Source organism: Equus asinus, chromosome 4 (genome assembly GCF_041296235.1).
Source record: "Equus asinus isolate D_3611 breed Donkey chromosome 4, EquAss-T2T_v2, whole genome shotgun sequence".
Classification (NCBI taxonomy): domain Eukaryota; kingdom Metazoa; phylum Chordata; class Mammalia; order Perissodactyla; family Equidae; genus Equus; species Equus asinus.
The window spans coordinates 23,600,251-23,621,862 of NC_091793.1; the positions used below are offsets into that span (position 1 = coordinate 23,600,251).

General features: G+C 62.6%; 1 long non-coding RNA gene across 2 annotated transcripts in view; it reads left to right on the forward strand.

Moving 5' to 3' along the window:
- The first annotated feature begins 3,024 nt into the window (after positions 1–3,024).
- The window catches only part of LOC106837590 (uncharacterized), a 47,177-nt gene continuing 28,589 nt past the window's right edge, over positions 3,025–21,612 (forward strand). For both annotated transcript variants that reach the window (XR_001399669.3, XR_001399670.3), the window contains exons 1-2: positions 3,025–3,547; positions 12,157–12,318. This is a non-coding gene — a long non-coding RNA (uncharacterized lncRNA). The remainder of the gene's footprint in view (positions 3,548–12,156; positions 12,319–21,612) is intronic.

A 21,612-nucleotide genomic window follows, 5' to 3' on the forward strand; every position in this document is an offset into this window, starting at 1 on the left:
GCTGGCCCTGAGGGAGCCCCATACACGATAGCGACCACGACAGAGGTGATGGAGTGAGGGATAAGTCGGAGTGGGGGGGACACACGTGAGAATGAATGATAATACAATGCGACACTGCTCTCCTTAAGGCCTATCCAGAGTGTTCCGGGAGCCAGAGGAGCAAGAAGTAACTTGGCCAGTTCAGCTTGGGGGTGGTCAGGGGAGGCTTCACGGAGGAGGTGGCCTTTGGGCAGTACCCGATGATAGACTGGAATTAGACAGGTGGGGAAGGAACATGAGAGGAGGAAAGGCTTCCAGGCCGAGGGAACAGCAGGATCAAAAGCAAAGGTGTGCAGATGACGGGGGGGAGAGATTCATGGCATGTTCTGGAAAGGGCAGGAGTTGGTGTCCTGGGAGCATGTCGGGGGGGGGGGGGATACGAGATGATGCTGGAGGGGTAAGTCAGGGCCCCACGGGCAAGTTAAGGAGTGTGGGCTCATTCCCTAGCAGAGAGGGCACACCGTTCATCTCTGTGTCCGCACACGGGGTGGACGGCACCCACGGATCATGACACTTTCCGCAGAGGGAGCCCCTAGGCAGGTGCGGCCGGTCATTCGGCACCGTCGGGAGAAATGAAACACACCGCATCCCCACAAGGGCTCCCGGAGCTATGAGGGGGTTTAAATAGCGGGCGATAGGGAGGTTGTTGCAGGTGTCCGGTGAAAGACGGCAAAGCCTAACCTAGGACAGTGACCACAGGGATGGACACACAGCTGCTCACGTCTGTCTTGACCTTACCTCTCCATCAAGAAGTCTCCCCGCCCCCCAGCCCCTGTGCCTGGCCGGGTGCTCAGGGTCCCCTGGGTGTGTGTGTGTGAGCTCTATTTTGGTGAGGAGGTTGCTGTTTTTCTGGACCTGCACTCCCCAACATGGTAGCCACTAGCTACATACGGTTACTTAAATCTAAGTTAATAATGTAAAAATTAAAAATTCGGTTCCTCGGTCCCAGTGGCCCCGACTTCAAGCACTCAATAGCCGCATGTGGTCAGTGGCTACTGTATGGGACAGTACAGACACAGAACATTTCTACCATGGCGGAAAGTTCGACTGGGCAGTGCGGGTCTGGAGGAAGCCCAGTGCAGTGTCCAGATGGTGTGGTCCACCATGACCCCCAGCTCGCCCAGGCCATCTCCGTCTTCCATCTGGTGGCAGTGACTACGTTAAGAGTCTGAAATTTACATCTGTCTACTAAGGGAGAATCTTAGAACGTTTTAGGACCCAGAAGCACCTCAGAGCCTATCCAGCCAGACCTGGAGGTCCCAAGGGGAAGGAGGGGCCCATGTGGTGACCCCAGCATCGAGCTGGGGACACGGCTGCTCTTCTTATTTTCATTTCACAAAGGAGGAAACTGAGGCTCAGAGGGCTGTGACTTGCCCTTTGGCAGATGACTGGGAAGGTCACGAAAACAGAACCAGGAGAGGCTCTCTTGCCGCCCACTAACTGGTATTCCCTGGGGTCGCAGCTCCGTGCCTCGCGGGAGCCCGTTAGGCGGGCCTCCACCAGAGCCCCCTCCGAAGGGGTGGGGGTGGGGTGAGCCGCGGCCGAGGGGGTAGGTCGGGGAGCTCTGCAGTTGCGAGCCGGATCCGCCAGAGGGCGCAGTGGACGCTGCGTCTCCTCCGGAGGTGTCTTGGCGGCGGGGAAGCATCTTCCAGCGCCGACTCGGGCTGGGACGCTGCTTCTCGCCCGGCCCCGGGACAGGGACGGTCAGTGCGTTCCACACGGGCCCCGGCCCTCTAGGAGGCCTCAGTTTAGAGGGCAGACACAACATAATGGCTTGTTTGGGTGTGCAGCAAGGGGCCTTGAAGGGTGGGTAGGAGTGTGCCAGGCAGCCTGGAGTGCAGATTGGAGGGCAGAGGTGGAAGCCCCAACAGTCTTTCTCCTACTTGGAGATGATGGTGGCCTGCGTCTCGGTGCTTGTGTGCCCTCCCAGCCCCATCCTGGGGCTGCTTTCCTGTCGTTTCTGAACAGACGTTCTTTCTGCTCCAGTAATGCCCAGCTCCATGGAGTTCCCTGCACACACACACACTCCAGGCTATTTATTTCATGCCTCTGTGCCTTTGCACATGCTGTTCCTGCAGCCTGGGACTTTTCTCCACCTTCTTCAGCTGACCAACTCCTACTCATCCGTCAAGATTCAGCTCAGGCAGTGGCTTCCTGCAGGCACCGCCCCCTCCTCGGCCTGGAGGAGATGCTCCTGCCGGCAGTCTGCAGCCGGGGCGGCGGGCGGGCGGGTGCAGCGTTCCGCTGTGCACTTCCTGAGGACAGGCACTGGTGCAGGCGGCCCGATAAGAGTGACTGAGACGCACAGGGCCTGCTGTAGCAGCGCTTCAGCTTGTGGGTTTGCGGGTCCCAGGGGCCGACGGGCGCCTGTTTCTTCCTGCACAAGTCACAAGCCCAGTCTCCTCATCAGGGGCTTGTGTGCCCAAGTGCAGGGGTACGGCCTGGAGGCCAGAGCTTTCTCCTGCAGCTCCTACCTCGCCCTAGCATCTAGCATCTCCCCCTTCGTAGGAGGCGCAGGTGTGCGCGGGGGTGGGGGGGGTGGGGGTGGGGGCTGCGTTGGCCAGAGAGGAGCTTGGGCTCAGAGCCCAGCATCCTCCCCCCCCCCCCGCCCACCTTGCATGCTTCTCAAGGGGTGGGGAAGGCAGCTAGCGGCAGCCAAGAGCCCTGGCACAAGGAAGAGACCTGGAGTCCAACACCGGCTCTGCTACCGAGCTCGCCGTGTGACCTTGGGGGAGTCACTCCTTTCACCGAGCCTCAGTTGTCTCGCCTGTAAAATGGGAACGCAGCAGCCACGCGTCTTGGGATGCTAGCCGTTCAGCACGGGACGCGGCGGCCGGGCATGGGGTAAGGAGGGGGTCGGCGGGCGGAGGGGGAGTCCGGGGGTCGCGGGCGTCCTCGGGCGGGCGCTGGGGGGCGCTGCGCACCTCGGGCGGCCCGCCCCTCGGCAAGTTTGCCTCCAGCTGTTGAATGCGCGCGCGACGGCGCCGGCGGCACCCGGACCCCGGGCTGGACAGGGCCAGGCCGGTCCGGGCCGGGCGGGGTGGGGGCGCTCAGCCGTCCGCGGTGCCGCCGCTCCCGGGCGCCGCAGCTGCCGCGCTCCAGCCAGGCGCGGCCCCCGCCCCCGGGCGTGTGTCTGCGAGTGTGCGTGTGTCCGTGGAAGCATCCGGCCGGGAGAGGGGGCGGGAGGGTCTGGCTGCGGAGAGGCCTGCGGAGGGAGCCCGCGCCTGGTCGGCGAGGGCGGACGGACGGACAGACCGCCGGCCGCGGCCCCTGACGCACGCTGCGCCCGGGCCCCCTCCCGGGCGGCGGGGGTGGCGGTGTCTGCGCGCACACGCTCGCTCACAGACACACACACTCACACGGGCCACGCCATAGACACACGACACGCACCGAGCCACGGCCGGGCGCCGCGCACACTCGCACCCGCGCTCACACTCACTCACGCGCAGGCCCCGCGGCCGCGGTTGCCGGAGGCGGCGCTCAGCCCGGATCCCGGCTGGGGCTGGAGGTAAGTGAATTCCTCCGGATCCGAGCGCCCGGGGCCGGCAGAGACGGTGGGAGTGGGGGCTGGAGCCGGAGGGCCCCCCCCTCCGCCAGTGGGGTGGGGCTTGGAGGGGGACACAGCCAGGGGAGGATGAGATGGAGAAAGCCACCCCAGTGCCTCCTGGGTCTGAGGATCCCCGTGAGACCCCCGGGGGACCACTCTGTGTGGGGGGTGGGGGTAGTGGTGGAGGCGGGAGGTCGCGGAGGACGGTCGGTGAGGTGAGCATTTTGGGGGGTGGTGCAGAGGCTCGATGGTGGCGCCGGTGAGTGCCACACCGCACCTCTCTGTCCCCATCTTTGCGAACCGGTGGGCCTTGCCCCCCGCTTTCACGGAGCGCTGCCGGGGTCAAGGAATTCATCTTCGTAGCTGGTAAGGGGGGGTGATTGGTGCTGGCTGACAGCTCCAGGGGCAGGCGGCCGGGGTGGGGCTTTACCCCCCTTCCCCGCAGGAGGGCGATGGGTTTGGTAAGAGGATCAGAATTGGGGAGTGGGGACCCCCGGGGGGTGGGGACCCTTGCGAAGGCTCTGCCCCTTTCTTCCTGGCGCTGGTGCCGGGCAGGCAGGGAGGCAGCCCAGGGAAGCAGCAGCAATCGGCAGAGACTGCAGCTCTGGCAGGGCCAGGCCACTGCCTGGCTGTGTGTGTGTGTGTGTGTGTGAGCGTGTGTGGGCTCCAGCAACTGGCAGAGGAGAAGGGCAGTGGGGTGGGCTTGTTGGTTGGAGGGGCGGTGTGTGCACGTGGGGAGGGATGTGTGTGCGGGGTGTGTGCACCCAGGGCCGTGTGCAGGGGTGGACCCCACTCTCTCTGTACACACACACACAGACACACACACTGTCCGTGCCCAGCAGGGTTTCCTCAGCGTCTGGAGGAGAGAGAGCTGATGTGTCTATGTGCGTGTTCACTCAGGGAGCTCGTGTCCAGGACAGAGGCAGCGCGGCTGTGGTGTGTCAGGCGTGCCCGAGGAGGGAGATGGGAAGCGGGTGGTGGCGGTGACCCTGGCTTGCTCTGGAGGACCAGGAGGACCGCGGTCCTCGAGGGCACTTTCTGCAGCTCTGGGCCCTTCCCAGCCTGGCGGCTGCCTCCCTCCGCCTGGTCCCCTTGCCGAGAGACACAGGTGTTGGACCGGAGTGCGTGTGTGTGTCTGGGCTGCGGCGGCTGTCGGCTGTCAGCAGGCCAGGCTGTCGGAGGAGAGGAGCTGGGGGAGGGGGTGGCGCTGGCAGCACCTGGAGGAATGTGGTGGAAGCTGCAGGCCTGGTCTGGTCTGCCTGATTTAGTCCCTGGGGGACGTTTTCCTGTGGGGAGCCACATGGTGAGGGCTGGGAGGTTTTGCGTGGGTATGCATGTGTGTGCCCCACTCACACACCTGTTCCTGGGGCCCGTGGGCACCTGTGGGACGTGCCATGTCCAGGCCATCAGCAGGGCATGTGGGCCTGCACATGTTTGTAAATGTGTGTCCTGTGAGAGGAATGCGCAGGCACGCACATGCACATGGAGGTGCACTCTGTAAATGCCTGTCCTGAGTGAGCGGCGTGCATGGGCGGGGACCTCCAGGCAGGAAGACGGAGGGATAATTGAGGGGGGCATCAGGGAGAAGTGTGTGTGTGTGTGTGTGTGTGTGTGTGTGAGAGAGACGTCTGCATGGGCCTGTGGATGTGACGTCAGTGAGAACCTCTGGGCGTGACATCAGCTCTAGGTTGCTGGTGACGTCACTGGGATGGCAGTGTGAGGGGTCACCCCCACCAGCCAGTGTGTGATGTCAGTGGGAGGGTGTGCGAGGCGTCACTGTGCGTGCATGTGGCTGTGTGGTCACGTCCTCTGTGTTGTGAGGGGCGAGAAGGGGGATGGATGGGCCTTAGGGTGGAGTGGTCCCTCCCAAGAGGCCCCGTTTCCTGAGGGAGTGTGGGACCCTTTCCTTAAGACCTGCCCCCCTAGAGCGTATCTCCTCTGCCCCCCATTTCATATGGGAGCCTCTACCCCTCCCTGGGCCAGTCCCTGCTCTCTGCCCGCTCCCAGCCAGGTGGCACAGACCCTGGGGTGAGTGTGTACTAGTGAGTGTGAGTGCAAGTGCTCATGACAACAGAAAACGGCCCCAGCCGGGGAGCCAGAGACTTCTGGCGCTGATCCTCTGCTGGCAGTCTCTGTTTATGGTTTAGGGACCCCCGTCACCTCTCTGAGCCTCAGCTTCTCATCTGTGACCGCGGGGTGGTTAGAGAGGTGAGGGGGCTTACAGGAGACGGTGGGCCTCCGGGGGTCCGGCGCCTGGCTCGTGGGGGGGCTCAGTCTGTGTGAGCGCCATCCCCGCCTCTGTCTCCCAGCCCAGAGCAGCTGTTCTCCCTCTGGGTTTGTCTTACTTTGTACAGAACTTTCTTTCCTTCCCTCGGATGCCAGCGGCCGTCCTGTGAGGCTGCCGGAGCCAACGGCTCTCATGGGGCCGTGTGACAGCTGAGCAGAGTGAGGGCTGGAGGGCACAGTAAGCTGTGGTTGATTCAGCCCTTGGTGGGAGCTCCTCTGCTGGGTGGGTGTGGGAGACACACTGGGTGAGCAGGTCCGCTTCCCAGGGCACTCTGGTTTTATGGCGAGTCAGGGAGCTATGGGCAGTGGGGGTGGGGGGTGGGGTGCCAGGGTGACGGGCCCAGGGCGGAGAGGTCATTGACTACAGGAGAGGCTGCCTCTTGACTCCCAGTCCACTGCTTGCTTGTTCTTCCGCCCCACGAGATTTGAGATTGCCACGGTGATAGAAATGGGTGCGTCGGCTGCCGAGCCTTCTCTAGTGGACTTGGCCCTGGGGGGGGGGGATCCCCGGGGGCTCCATGCCTGCTCCCCAGTGTGGCTCCCTTGTCCCCTGAGGCCTGATAGGGTGTCTGCTCTGGAAGCAGAAGTGGTTCTAGTCACACCTCTGCTGGCTGTGTCCCGCCGGGTGTGACACGGGGGTCAGCCTCTCCTGTCTGTCGGCCAGGCGGTGGCTGCTGGCCTTGCAGGCTTGATGAGTGAGTGTGCGAGTGTGGTATCCACGTGCAGGGCCGGGACGGCACCCGTGGCGGTGACCCTCACCCTCTTTAGCTACAGTGCCCCTGGGCCTGGGCCCTCCCTCCTGCTCCCCCCACCCCATCTGCTGGGACCCTGTGCTGTGCAGAGCGGACAGCCCGGAAGCAGCATTGCCTCCAATCCCCAGCCTGCCTAGCAAGTCAGGCCTCTCCAGGGGCAGCGCTGATACTCCAGGCCGTTAACTGGATCCTCTGCCGCCCACTGGCCAGCCCTGATCCCCTGTTAATTAACCTTCCCCTGGCTCAGTGAGCACCGGGGCAGAGGCAGCGACGCTGGTACTGGGGACGGTGTCTCCGGGGTCAGAATAATAGAGCTCCCTCCTCCTCCCCCCAGAAAGCCCCCAAGGACTGGAGAGCCACCTGGGCCGGCTTACACCTGGGTGCCGGAGGAAGGGCGCTGGCTGCAAGACGCTGCTGACAGCAATAATTACAGTGATAATAATAATAATGACATTCGCTAATATTCATTGGGCCTGTACTGAGCCGGCCCGGTGTGAAACTCTTCATAAGCAGCACTCGTGTAATCTCACGAAAGCCGTCTGCAGTAGAGCTACGATTATTCCGTATTTCACAGACAAGAAACAGAGAGGTTACAGACCAGCTCAGGGCCACACAGCAGTGGCACCAGGACTGGAAGCCCCGCAGGTGGACTCTTGCATCATTAACTGTTAATTGCTGAACAACTTTGCCAGGGGACCTTTCCATTGGGGTGCCCTTCTGGCCGAGGGACCCCGCAGGGTCTTGCTTTGCTCATCTGTAAATGGGGAAGCCCTTTGTCGTGGCTGCAGGGGCAGAGGGGCAGAAAGGTTCCTGGGTCTCAGTGGCGCTCCCCATCTCTCCTGTGCCCCTCCCTCCGTAGTGACCTGTGGCCTTCCTGAGGCAGCCCCTTGCTCCCTGTTCTCCTTTGGTGTCAGGCTCAGCCTGGGCAAACGCTGGGTGCTCTGGAGGAGCTCCCCTGGGTGATGCGGGGGATGCTGCCCTGGGCTCAGTATCTTCCCCAGGCCCTGAGTCTGTCGTGGCCTCAGCGGTGGCCCCCTGGACCACTCTGCTGTGCTCTCCCCCGTCTCCCCCTGCATGTGGAAGAGCAGGGGCTCAGCTCAGGGTCTGAATCCTGCCTCTTTCTCTTCTCCATGTGTGTCCTGGGCAAGAGCGTTCACTTCCACGAGGCCCTGTTTCCTCACTGGGAAGGGGGAGAGTGGTACCGAATTCCTACCTCTTCCAGGTTAGTTACGTGAGAGGATGTCAAGTGCGTAGCACTGTGTCTGGCACATAGTAGGTGTCAATTAGATGAGCTCCCTCCCCCTCCCATCTGTCTCCCTTATTCTTGGAGTGGGTCTTGGGCTGTGTGTGTGTCCGTGCGCGCGTTTCCTTCCCTCTCTTTTCAGCCTCCACTTCCACCCCCTGAAATGCATAGAAACTGTTTCCTGGAGCCAGGCTGTGGGTCCTGAAAAACATGGAGAAGGGCCTGGGAGCTGCCTGCCCCCCAGCTGGAGTGTGCAGAGGGGCTGGAAGGCGGGCAGGGCGTGTCTGTGTGTGTCTGTGACTTTGTGTGTACATGTGTGTGCACGAGCCTGTGAGTGCACTGGTCACCACCTGTCTCGGGGAAGGGAGGAGCAGTCCCCAAGGGCTGCCTGCCCAGCCCCTAAAGGCAGGCCTGACTCAGTTTCCCTCTTGGCCTGTCTCTGTCATCTCTCTCCTCCCACAATTCTCCCTGGGCCTTGGGGAGGCAGAGGCTGTGGGTCAGCCTGTCTGCCTCCCTGCCTTCCTTGTCCTTCTTGCTACCTGGGGTCAGGGGAGTTCGTGGCTCTGCTTATTTAGACATTTCCTGTCTGTCTCTCCTTCTGGAGGTCAGCTCGACACAGGTGGAGATGAGTAGGCTCTCAAACAACGCTATTGAACAACTTCCTTTTCTCTACGTGCCACTGAGGATGGGCCGGTGCATTTTCCATTCAGTCCACACGCACAGCACACACACCCTTAGAAGCACAGCTTACCTAGGATCACTGCGGGGCCTGGGGCTCGTGGGCCCCAGAGATGAGCTCCTGTCCTGGAGAAGAGGGGAGGCCCGTGGAACCTCTGCCCAGCGCCCAGCGTGGGGCCTGCACCCAGGAGGGCCTGCTTGCCAGGTGGTTCTCGTTAGTCTGTGCCCTGCCCGGGAGGGGTCCGGTGCTGCAGGCTGGAGGCAGATGCTGAGCCAGCCTTGTGATCAGGGTGGGAGAGCTGGAGCGACTGCTGCTCGGGGCATTGCAGAAGCCAGGACCGCACACCTGCCATGCACCAGCCCAGGGCCGATGCTCTATTATCTTGTTTAATTTTGCTGGAGGATTGTGAAAGAGGTCCAGCCGGCCTCTGGGTGGGGGCATGCCCAGTGGAGCACACACAGGGACCTGAGGTCCAGAGGGAGGAAAGCCTGGAGTGGATTTTGGGAAGATGGGTCTGGACGTGTGGTTTTGGTCCACCACACAAGACCGTAAACGGAGCTAAGAAACCGAGCATTCTCCTTTCTGTCGGGGAGTGCCAGAGTCTCTGGGTGTTTGTTAAAATGCAGGGTCTTGGGCCCTGCCCCTTGAGGTTTTTACTCAGCAGGGCTGATGTGGGGCCCAGGACCCTGCATTTTTAGTGCGTTTCCAGAAGGTGAGTTCATGTGTTTGTGGGCTGGATGGCAGGGGAGGGGTCTGCTGCGGGTTTCCAGGGATCTTCCGGACTCCTCCCACACTCCCTGGCAGGCAGCAAGGCCACCCTCATTTTCCAGAAGACCCTGAGCTCCGAGAATTGAGGCACCTTGCGTTGGGTGACACAGCAGCAAGACCGAGGCCCATACTGACTAATCCTGAGTAATAATCTTCCATTCGGACCGCTGTTGTAAGCCTGCTCAGGGAGCCCCTCAGAACGCCCCTCTGTATCATTCCTGTTGCTAAGAGGAGGAGACGGGGCAGAGTGTGCGGCCGCGGGTTCCAGGCTGCACAGCTGGTAAAAGCGTGAAGTGCGGGGTGGGTGGGGGTGGAGTGAGGCTGGAGGGGGCCTGCCCTGGCATCTGGGATGGAGCGATGCCCTCCCCCTCCCTTACTCTGGTGCGAGGGCGCGGGTGGAGCTGAGCCTGCGGCTGTGCGTGCGAGCAGAGGCCAGAGGCCGGGGTGGAGGTGGGAGCGGAGAAGCCAGAGGAGGGCGGTGAGCCCGGAAGGCCTCCCGGAGGCGGCGACCCCAGGGTCGCGGACCTGTGGCCCGAGGCCGTTCATCCGGTGGGCGCTATGGCCAGGCGGGTCCTGGTCTGGCGGGCGGCGGAGTGGGTCGGTTCCCCGGGCGCGTCCCCGGCTGGCCCACGCCGGGCCGGTGCGCGGTGGCGGGGCCGGAGCGGGGCCGGGAGCGCGCACGGAGCCCCCTCCCGGGCCCGTCCCCCGCCCCCCCGCTGCCGCCCGCGGCCCGCCGGTCCCGGCTCCAGCCGCTGGCAGCTCTGCGGTGTCCCCGCCCCGCGCGGCCGGGTTCCGCCTTGGTTCCCTGTGCTCAGGATTTGCAGCCGCATCCCCGGACGCTCGCAGCCAATTTCACGGCCTCTGGGCGCGGCGCGCGGCGCGCGGCGCGGGGCTCGTGCTGGCGGCGGGTCCTCGCGCGCCGGGACCCCGGGAGAGGGGGTGGAGGGGGCGGCCGGCGCGAGGACCCGCCGAGTTGGTGGCAAGGGGGTGTGTGTGTCAGGTGGGTGTGGACAGGATGCGGGGGGGCGGGGCGCCGCCGTGAACTACCCTGGGAATGCTGTGCGGGTGTGTGCGGGGGGCGCGGATCTGAGAGCGGTGCCCCGTGTGTGGACATGATTGGAGCGTGTGTGTGTGTTGGCGTGTGCGTCTGTAGGGGCTGTGTGCCCGGGCATGGTTGGGTGTGTGTTGGGGGACGGTCCCCAGTGAGCAGGGGCCAGCGTGTTTCTGTGGGTGTGTTGACCTGTGTCTGTGCAGCGTCCCCAGGCATGCTGGCACGTGTGTGTGTGTCTGCGTGTTGGGGCGGGCACCTCTGTGTCTGGGTGCTGTGGGCAGCTGTGTACAGTGCGTCTGCATCTGTGTGGACACGTGGGTCTGAGGGAGTGTGACATTCTGCTGTGTTGGACGCTGTCTGAGTGTCCCGTGGGTGCTTGTTGTGTGTGAAGGTATAGTGTCACCCTGAGGTGCCATATTGTCCCTGCTGGCCGCTGGGCTCAGGGTCACGTGGAGCCCCATAGCTATGGGGGGTCCCCCCCGGGCCTGGGCTGGGAGCTCTTTCCTGGGGCAGGCCTCTGGGTGGGTGATGGCGATGGGGCTGAGGCCCGGCAGGGACTGCGTGTGTGTCTCTGTTCTGTGGCTGGCTCCCAGCACCTGGTGGGTCTACAGATGTTTGTGAATGACAGCGTCGAGGGGGCTGAGATGTGAGCCCCTGCCTACCTGGGAGGGCCGGGAGGACCATCTGGGTGGGTGTGGGTGTGGGGCCAGACGGGGAGAGGGGTCTCCACGGGAAGGGGATGAGCGTATGCGTGTGCACGTGTGTGCACAGATGGAGGCAGGGTTCAGCCGGGGCGCATCTGCCTGGGAGCGTGTGTGTCTGTGCAGGTGGAGGTCGGGCAGGTACCTCGCTCGCTCGTAGGGGGTGTGAGCACATATGGCGGGAAGCGGGGCAGAGGGATTGTACCTGGCGGGGCACAGGCTGTGGGCACACTGGGGAGGGCGCGTGCCAGTCCTGGCAGAGTTCTGAATTAGAGACGCGTGCTGGGACAGGGGCCGGGGGAGGGGTGCCTGTGCCCTGCAGCGGATGGAGTGGGGTCCAGCTGTAGAGGGAGTGGGCGGTGTTGGGGTGACCAACAGGAGGGTGGCGTGGTTGGGCATGAGAGGCTGTGTGTGGGGGCCCTGGACCTCAGGTCAGTGTGAAGGTGCGTGTGGCCATCCCACCTGGGTGTGACGTGTGTGTCCATGAGTGTGAGTTGCGGACCTGGAACTGTGACTTGGGAGGAACCTCCAGGCTCTGGGGCCCAGCAGGGAGTGGAGTAGGGTGGGGTGGGTGGGCGTAGGGAGCCCTTCAGTTCCCAGAAAATCTACCCCTCAGTTGCTCGGCCCTCCTGCCCAGGGGCCGCGGGGGGACTGAAAGAAGTCCTGTGGCCCCTGGGCCCTCCGCTCCTCCAGGAGTCCTCTGGGGTAGGGTGGGGAGCCCCCAGCCCTCCAGCCGGGTCTCCAGGCCATTCTCCATCTCTCTTGCCCCATCATCTTTCTGTCTCTGTCTCCCTGCCCCCATCTCTTCAGCTCTCTCCCCCATCTCCCCATCTCTCTGCCTCTATCTCTCTCCATCTCTGTCTCCGGCTCCCTCTGGTCCTCCCCTCCCTCTGCCTCCTCCCTCTCTCTCACACTGATATTCATTTGTGGTATATTCGGTTGCCATGGGAAACCTAAGAAAGAAGTGAGTGTACCCTTCAAGACTTCAGCATCTCTCCCTCCTCCCTCCCTCCTGCTGTCCCCCTCCCTCTCGTTCTCTCCTCCTCCCCTCTCCCTCCCTCCCTCCCCTTTCTCCCCCTGCCTCCTGCAGAAGGAGAGGACTTGGGTGAGGAGCTGCCGCTGAGCTGGGCCAGGACCTGAGACCCCACTGCTACCGCTGCTGCCGCCGCCACTGCCTTGGGGACCTCCCTGAGACCAGGCCAGGGACAGAGCCTCGCTGGCCGGAGGGGCCCCCGTTGCCCACAGACGTCTGGTAAGGACAGGCTCCTTCTGACTGTGTGCGAGCACAGCTCACATGACCTGGCCGTGCGAACCCGTGATGTAGCGAGGCCTCGGCCTCCTGTTTGTCCCTCCTGCCTGGCAGGGCCCCTGCCCCAGCTGCGAGCGCCCCCATCCTGTCCCTCCCCAGCTTCCCTTCCAGAGGGCCTGGGAGGCAGCGGCAGAGCGATGGGCCTTTGGGGGGCTGGGACAGGCCCACTGGGGAGGACGAGGCAGCCCCTGCTGGCTCAGAGACCGCAGTCCTGCCCCTTCGCCCGGCGGAGAGGCTGAGCCAGTGGTGTCTGTGCACCACCTAGGGGTGGGGGCTGGCTTCCAGGGGATGGACATGGCCTCTTCTCCTCCCTCGGCTGGGCCTCTCCATCGTAGAGAGGGCAGACTGCAGGCTGGGGGTGAGCTGGAGCAGGGGAGACGCTGGGCGGCATCAATCCTGGGCCTGATCCCTGTCACTGAATCTTGGAGGCGGAGGGAGCGTAGTCTGACACTAGGAGGCCGCAGGCGGCCGGCCGGCAGGAGCTCTTGCGTCCTGGTTGGGGCTGGTGGCTGCCCTGGAGAGGAGAGGCTGAGGCTGTCAGCGAGGCTGTGTTGGTGGTGGCCACGTGGAGGGAGCTGTTGTCCGGGGCGGGTGCTGAGTGACGGTGGTTGCTGTGGCGAGGGAGCCGCCTCTGTGGCATTGTGGTCTCCATGGAGAGAGGAGGAGACAGAGGGAGGAGGCTGGCTGGCTGGCCCGGTGTTGGTGGTTGCTAGGAGAGAGAGATGCCGTCTCTAAGATGCGGTGGTCCCCACGTGGAGGGGCTGTGGCTGCCAAGGTGTTGAGATCCCGGGGAGGGGGAGGGCTGGTGCTGGGCGCTCTGGAGGGGCTTGTGCAGGGAGGGAGTGTGGGTGCGGGGTGCTCCATGGAGGACGGCAGGGGGGAGGGGGAGGGGCTGCTGCCCCACCGGGTCCCTCCTCCCAAGGCCCTCTCTGTCCTTCCCCACCACTTCTCTGGCCAAGTTCTCCAGCCTCTGCCTCCTCGAGCTGTCTCCCTCCTTAGGGCCTTTGAGCATATGAGTCCCCATCGAGCTCCCTCCTTGTCCCCAAGTGACTTCACCCTCATCCTTCATGTTTGCTGTGCTCCAGGAAGCCCCCCAGCCCCCTCGTGTTGATACCTGCCTTTGAGGTATCAGAGAGGGGAAGTGACTTGCCCAAGGTTGCACAGTGGTCAGGCACTGGGCCTGGAATTCAACCCCAGGGCACCTGCCTCCCCAAATGTCCAACTCACCAGGCCTAACTCCTCCCCTGGGAGCCTGCCCCTCCACCACCACCCCCTTCTCTTCCCTCAGTCCCCAGGTATTCTCCCAAAGCACTCATTTTATTTGAATACCCATAATAGGAAGCAGCATGCAAGAGCACACGGCTCTGGGTTTGAATCCTGGCTCTGGCACTTACAGCTGTAGGACCCTGTGCCTCAGTTTCCCCATCTGTAAAATGGGACTGATGCACATGCCTCTTGGGGTTGCTGTCACTTGGGATGATGTCTGTGATGGCCCTGGTGTGGTTCCTGGCGCTTAGACTCGGTGAGTGGTAACCACCACCATTGACATAATTGCTTTAAAAAGTGATTTTAAAGTGGTTTTCTGACATGCCTGGGGGTGACAGCAGGCCCTCTCACCACAGGTCTGCCTCGTCCTGCCCTTCCCCAAGACCCTTAAGTAGCGGGGGTGTTGACCTGACTTCGTAGCAGCAGGAAGGGGTCCTGCGGGGGAGGAGGGCCTCCTGATGGTCACACAGCACCCTGGTCACCGAGCCGGGATGGAACCAGGTGTGGCTGGCTTCCTGTTCAGTGCTCCCCTCTGCTTGCTCCAGGGCCTCTGTGTACCCTTCAATCAGGTGGGCCTCGTCCCCCTAGCTGTTGCCTGAGTCCCCTGCCTCCTGGCTGCTTTCACGGGGCGCAGCCTGCCAGGCCAGCGGCTGGCCGGTACCTGGGAGCATCAGGGGAGGTCTGTTCTGTCCACCTCCCTGGCGTCGCCAGGGGACAGGCCATGCAAGGGACTGGAAAGGATGTCCAAAGAGGGACATTTGAGGGGCCTGGGAGTGACAGGCAGGATCGCTGTCTTTTGAGTGACAGAGATCTGAGTTCACATCCTGTCTGTGCTGCTTTCTAGGTGGGGGGCCCTGGACCTGTTTCTCTGCCTTTCTAGGCCTCAGTTTCTTCATCTGTACAATGGGTGTGATCAGAATCCCTCCTTCACCTTGCGGACGTGACACAGGGGATGAAGTCACAGCACGGGGCCTGGCCTGGGAGGCGCTTCCTAGGGCAGCAGCTGCTCTTTCTAACCCGTCAGCCCTCTTCACATGGCACATGGACCTGGGGAAGAGCGGGGAGGGCTGTCCTCGGTGGCCCCAAAGGGCAGAAGTGGGACCCGCCAGGCACAGACCTCGGCTCACCCAACAAGAGCTTTTCTGACGTTCGGAGCTGTTGGGATGGGATGGGGCGAGGTAGTGAGCGCCCTGTGCACAGCGAGACCATGGAAGGCCTGCGGGAGCGCGGCGTTTGGGATTGCAGGACCTGTGTTCGTGTCCTGACGTTGCTGTTTATGGGAGCCTCAACTTCCCCACCTGCAAAATGGGAGGAATAATAATGGAACAAGGGATTCCTTTAAATGAAGTCAGGTATGTGGAGGAGACCCAGGATTCCCCTGGATCTGCACAGCGCCCCATTTTCCAGAAGAGGAAAGCCAGGCGCAAGGAGCTCACAGGGTTAAAGCAGTAATACCAGCAGCTGATCTTTGTCCAGCATCTGCTGTATGCCGGGCGTTTTCCCGTCTCATCTAATTCCCCAGCCTTTGCACACGCTGTTCCTTCTGCAGGAGTTGCTGTTCCTTTTGTGCTTATTGCGCTACCCAGGCTTGTTGCATGGCTGTCTCCTGCCCAGTGGATTGTCACCTCCTCAGGGAGGCCCTCCCTGACTGCTCTGTTCATTGCTCTGGGCCCCCTCGTCTCTTTGTTTCCTGAGAGCGCCTGACACACCCGGTGCTGTTTTGTTTATTTACTGGTTTATATGCACTCTCCCGTCCCCGGGGTGTATCAGCTCCACGAGAGCAGGAACTTTTTCTGTCTTGTTCCTGCTCTGTCCCAAGTGCCTTGAATGGGACCTGGCACATAGTAGGTGTTCAGTGAACATGTGGTGACTGCGTGGATGGTTGGCCCTGCCAGCCACCCCGGGAGGTCAATCTTATCATTCCCATTTGATACCCGAGCACAGTGGGGCGAGGGAGGCCTGGGAAATGGCCTGTGGACACGTGGCTGGAAGTAGGTGGCAGGCCTGGCGTGTGACCCCAGATTGGGCTGACTCCAGGGCAAGTGCTTTTTCTGCTGCCCTGCCCTCCCCTGCCCCACTGGGGAGCCTGGCCTTTCAGGCAGAGTGTGTGGACCTTGCTCTGAAGACAGGGGCAAAATCTCAGAACGCTCTTAGGTAGCGAAGCCTCCTGCCCTAAGGAGGAGCTTGTGGTAGCAGCCTGAATTGTCAAAAGAAATCAGTTCAGCTGCTCGATAGCTGTGTGACCTTAGGCAAATTACTTAACCCCTCTGTGTCTCAGTTTACTTGTCTGTAAAATGGGGGTAATCTCTTGGCTTATCTCGGCTGGCTTCTGGGAGGCAGTGGGCTTTGAGCTTTGATTTGCAGGCTTGGCTCCAGGGCCCCCTCCCCAGGGTGGGGAAACAGCCTCTGCCGAATTCCCGAAGTCCTGGGACGCCTCCCTGCCGGCCCTGGAGGGTTGAGATTTTGACTTCTGAATAGGCAGCATTTTAAGCGCTTGGGACAGGCTGCTTTCTGCCCTGCCAGCCTGAGCTTTCTTGCTCACCCCTCCCCCGCACCGAAAAAAAAGAGAGAAGATCAGAGAGAGGGGAGAGGGAAGGAAGCTGGTTCTAACTGAGCACCTGGGACATTCTGGTCTGCGTCCCCTTTCACAGTCCCAGCGGCCCATGCGGAGCTGGGTGGTTATGCCCATTTGACAAGTGACCAAACTCAGGTTTGGAGAAACTCTCTAGAGGGGAGGAGCAGGGCTTTGGACCTGGGCCCAGAGGCTCCGGCCTGCACTGTTGACAGAGGGGCGAGAACGACACAGGAGCCTGCGACGGGTCTGCTCTGGGGTCCCCCAGGGAGTGGGCTGTTGTTCCCAGCCCGACCAGGGCGGAGCTGAGAGTGGCCCCAATTTCAGGGGCTGGACCTTGAGGGGCTGTGGAATGGAGAGGCTGCTCCCCCTGCCTGGCAGAGCCCCCCACCCCCACCCCCGCCGCTGGCAGCCACGCCATGGCAGGGAATAGACCTGGCGTTGTGCATGCTTGTCCTGGTGTCTCACTCAAGACCCCATTTGTTTGGGGAGGAGAAAGGGGGGTCTGTGGTGCCCAACAGAGGTGGGATTCATGGACAGGCCCGGGGTGGGGGGGCCTGCCTGGTACCAGCCAGGCCTGGAGGAGTGCCAGGACAGAGTGAAGGGAGGGGGCTGAGGCGTGGCCCCGGGCCCTGCCTGCGCCCTGGGGGCGGAGTCTTGTACTCTGGGGAGAGCTGTGTGGATGGAGGTGCAGGAGGAGGGAAGTGGGAGTCCCGTCCTCGTTACTGCCTAGTCCGAAACAAGGAGAGCGTGGTGGCCCTGTCCTTGGGGAGCCCCTAGTCTTGGAGTGGGGAGACCATGCTGTCAGGTCCCTTGTCTGGGGGGGACAGCCCTGACTTAGGGAGCCCCGTCTGATGGGGGTTAGAGCCTCGACTCCCAGGAGCCCCAGTCTGAGGGCGGGGGCGCCGTGCGTGTGCTGGGCTCAGTCTGCTGTGTGAGTACAGGAAGAGGGGGACAGTCTCACTGAGTGGAGGCTCCCCGAGTTCTGGGAAGACTTCCTGGAAGAGGCAGTCCCTGAGGACTGGGAAGGGGTTGGATTTGGGACAGGGGCTCCAGGAGGGTCTGCTCTGTGGTCAGAAGCAAGGTACCGTGGGTTGGATCCCGTTGCTGAGTGGTCCCGTGCACCGGAGTCTCAGTTTGCTCATCTGTGAAATGGGGATGCTGCCGGGCTCCTGGAGGGGATGGAATGAGATGGCGTTGGAGAGAGGAGTGTCTGCACACAGTAGGCCCGCAAGGCTGCTGGAGGTTCCATGGTTGTAAAGGCCTGAGGAATTCTAGAAGCTGCCGAAAACCTGTCTCCCCACCCCCTGCCTCCGCACGGGGTCACAGCTCAACCAGTCCAGCTTCACCTTTCACAGGCCAAGAGGGAGCGTGGAATCTCTGCTGAGCTGTGAGGTGGAGACAGGGCCATAGGGCTCCTTCCTGCCTCCAGCTTGCTGTGTGACCCTGGCTCTCCCACACCCTCTCTGGGCCTCAGGCTGAGACCCAGCGCCATCTTTGAGGACACCATCTGAGATCTGTGGGGAGATGCAGACCTTCCGCTACCCAGGGCTGGGCCTCAAGGATGGAGGTGGGGGCTCGCCAAGGACCCTGAGCATCCTGGGAGGAGATGGACCCTGAGCATCCTGGGAGGAGATGGACCCTGAGCATCCTGGGAGGAGATGGGCCGCAGAGGGGTCGGCAGAGGAGAGCAGGTGCCCGAGGCGATGGCAGCTCAGGGGCCCACGAGCTAAGCAGAGCCTTGGGGAGCAGACCTTTCCCGCCTCTGCCAGACACTGAGGTGCTGGCCTGGGGGCAGCATGTCGGAGTGGAGAAACCCCTGGGGCTGAGAGATGGGGTGACCCTTGGTCCAGCACGTGGCCCAGGCCCCCATTCGACTCCCGATTCTCCCTGTCACAAGCTGCCTCACCTCTGCGTGCCTCAGCCTCCTTGTCCGTAAAATGGGAATAAAAATAGTACCCACCTCTGCACCTGCCACACCGCGAGTGCCCAGTGAGCGCCGACCCTACTCACTGGTGGGTTCCTGGCGGGGAGCAGGTGGCGGGGCTCCAGCAGCCTGCTCGCCATTGCCTCGTGCTGTTGGGGAAAGGCTGTGGCCCGGGGAGTCCCTGGGCCTGGGGTGCTGGGTCTGGAAATTGGGGGTGTCTGCCTCTGCGGCCCCTCCTGTCTCCGCGGTGCCTCGCAGACAAGATGTGGACGGGGCTGACGAGTCTTGGAGTAGGCAGTGTGGGTTCCACTGTAGCTGCTTGGCTCTGGGCGGATCATCCTCTGACCCTTAGTTTCTTCATCTGTAAAATGGGCTCAGGGCCGTTATGAGGATTCAGTCCGACGATGCAGGAAGGCAGTGTGCATTCCCTGCTTCTCTACAGGCCGTGTTGTACCCGCTCCTCCCTGCTCGGATGCGCTGCTGGGGTCGATGATCGGGGAGGGGCTTTAGGAATGGGGTTCCTGGCTTGGCAGGGCTGGCCGCTGACCTGGACGCTCTGTCCCGGATGCAGGAGGAGCTCCGGGGGGCTGTGCTCCAGGACCGTCTGGGCCTCCAGGGCAGCTGCAGATGCTGAGGGGCCTGGGCAGAGGTGGGAGCCGGGCCTTAATGGGGAATCCGGACCCCAGAGCACTGGAGGGTCAGAACCGTGGTGTCTCCACCCCACCCCTGCACGCAGGGGCAGGCTGACGCTGGAGAGGCGCTGGCCCAGGGTCACACTGCAGTGAGTGGTCGGCTGAAAGGAGAACCTGGGTCCAGCGACTTTTCGCTTGGGCAGTTTCACTTTGCACAGCCCTGGGGCCAGCCGGAAGTGGCTGGTCCTGAGCTGGGTCCCCGGGGCCTGAGCTGAGCTTCCATATCTGCCTGTGACTCTCACTGTCCTTGTCCCCTTCCGTCTCCATCTGCCCGCCCATCTCTCCGCCTGTGGCTCCTCAAACGGCCTTGCCCCATGGTTTGTGGCAGCCTTTGTGTCCCTCCCTCAGGCTGCATGCAGCCGTGGATGGAGAAAGCTGGGTGTGTGTGGGCGTGTGCATGTGTGTGCTGGGTGATTGTCAGGTGTGTGTTGTGTGTTGGAGTGTGTACACCCCCTTTCTAACTAGGCAGTTGACATGCTCTCTGTGTGTAAAGCAGACAGGGATGAGCTGCTGGCCCCTCCCCATCGCCGGCGGGGCCCTGCCCCATGTCCCCGGCACCCGTGAGCACGTGTCCGCCATCTGTTTTTTACCCACGTGGGACCTGCCTCGCCGCCTCTGCCCTTCATGTGGCCCTGGACCCCACACTGCGGCGTCTCCCCTCGAGGCACAGTGGGGTCCTGATCCCCTTGGGCAAGGGTCCCCTTGCACAGCCATTTCCCTGCTGTGGGCGGCTGGGTTGGTCGAATTTTTCCAGTTTCACCAACAGCGCGCAACTTCAAGGACTCACACCTCTGACCCCGGCCGCCCCTTTGCAGGGGGGTCTGCTTCTGAGGTTGAGTGTGGCCATCTGGGTTCCCCTTGAAGCTGCTGGCCGAGGGCCTTAGGCAGGACCCCTCTTCTGGATGGGATTCCTGCCAGCGGGGCTCCGTGGGGCCTGGGGAGGGCTGGGGTGTGGGGGTCCCAGGCCAGGAAGCCCCCAGCCGTCCCTGGGGCGGAATGCTGGGGATGGGATGACTGTGGCCGATGCTGGGAGGCCATGCTGCCCCCAGCTGTTCCCCAGCTGCTGTGTCCCAGGACCACTGGGCCTTGGCCCCATGGCATTACAGGGGGCTGCTTCAGCACCTGGCGCCCAGGGCCCCTGAGTGGCCACCGGAGTGCTCGGGCCTTCAGGCCTGGCCCCTGGCCTGCGCACGCACGGCTGTCTCCCTCAGTGCCTCCAGCCTCTCTTGAACCCCTGGGGCCTGAGCTGGGGACTTCTTCATTCTCTTGGCTGAGCTGGAGCCATCTCAGTGCTGTAGGGAGAGAGCACTGGGCAGGGAGTCCTGCGTCCAGGGTTTGAGTCTCAACTCTGCCCCTTATCCTCTGTGGGACCCAATCCAGAGGCTGCCCATAGAATCAAAGGGAATCACTTATTCCCTTTATTTAATGACACCTGAGTGACACTTACCACGTGCTGGACACTGTGCTAAGGACTTTACAGAAATGAAATCCTCACAACAATCCCACAAAATGTGATCATCCCCATTTTACAGGTGGAGGAGCCGAGGCACAGAGAAGTTAGGGGTCCTGCCCATGGTCACACAGCAAGTCAGTGGTGAGACGAGAATTTGAACCTGGGCCATCAGGGTCCCCAGGCCACCCTCCTAACCACCTTGCCATGTTGAGTGCCCCTGGTGATCTGTGGGGAGCTGTGCTCGGGCAGGGCCTGGGCCAGCCTGGTCCCCTGGCCTGAGCCTTGAGGGGCGTCCAGGAAGGTGGTCCTGGTGCATGTGGGTGTGGCAGCTTGGGATCAGGCCAGATACAAGTCCCTAACGTATCACTTCCTGAGCAGGTCACTTGACCTAGCTGAGCCTCAGTTTCCCCATATGTAAAACAGGGTAACAGTACTTACCTGGGAAGGCTGTTTTGGGAATTCTGTGCTGTGAAGCATGAGGGGCATGGGGCGCATAGTAGGCGCTCAGCACATGGTGGCGGCTCTGATGGCTCCATGACAGGGTGAGGGGGGCGGTTGGGGGGTGCCCTGTGCCAGCAAAGCTGAGTGCGCTCGGGAGCCTGTGATTAGGGGAGGGTGGGTGCCAGCCCCGCTCTGCACCGGGCGACACCTGACCATCTGGTGTGTCCATCGTGCAGCTGGGCCCAGGGCCGGGACACATCAGCTGTGTGTGTGTGTGTGTGTGTGTGTGAGGGCCACACCACAGACCCTGGTGTCACACACACACACTCATGGTGGAGAGTCCTCACTGATGAGGGCCGGGATGAACCTTGGAGACCATATCATCGTGCTCCTTCATTGTTGCAAAGTGGGAAACTGAGGCCCAGAGAGGGGAAGGGATTGGCACCGGGCCCACGGTGAGTTCTGATTATCTGACGTTTCGTCGCTGGATGGGACCTTTTCTAAAAAACGCAGCGACAAGCCCCACCGACAGTAGCCCATTGCCGTCAAGCTGGCCCCCGTCCTACGCGCTCAGGTCCCTGCAGGGCGCTTTTCTCTGTCCCGGGCTGTGTCGACAGTTTACGTGTTGACTCCGTGCCTCGTCCGACACAGGGAGCCGTGAGGACAGGGCCCCCATCCATCCGTTCACCACTGAGCCTGCGTGCCTGGCATGGGGCCTGGGGCGTGCGTGGTGGGCACTTAGCCTGCAGGTTGAAGAATGTGGCCCAGCCCCAGGCCCCCCAGCCTGCACCCTCTCGAGGGAAAGGCTGGGTTTTAGAGGGGCAGGGACGTGCCTAGGCCGAGCAGGGGAGACCCCGGCCTCCTGCCTCCCAGGCCTGCGCCCTCC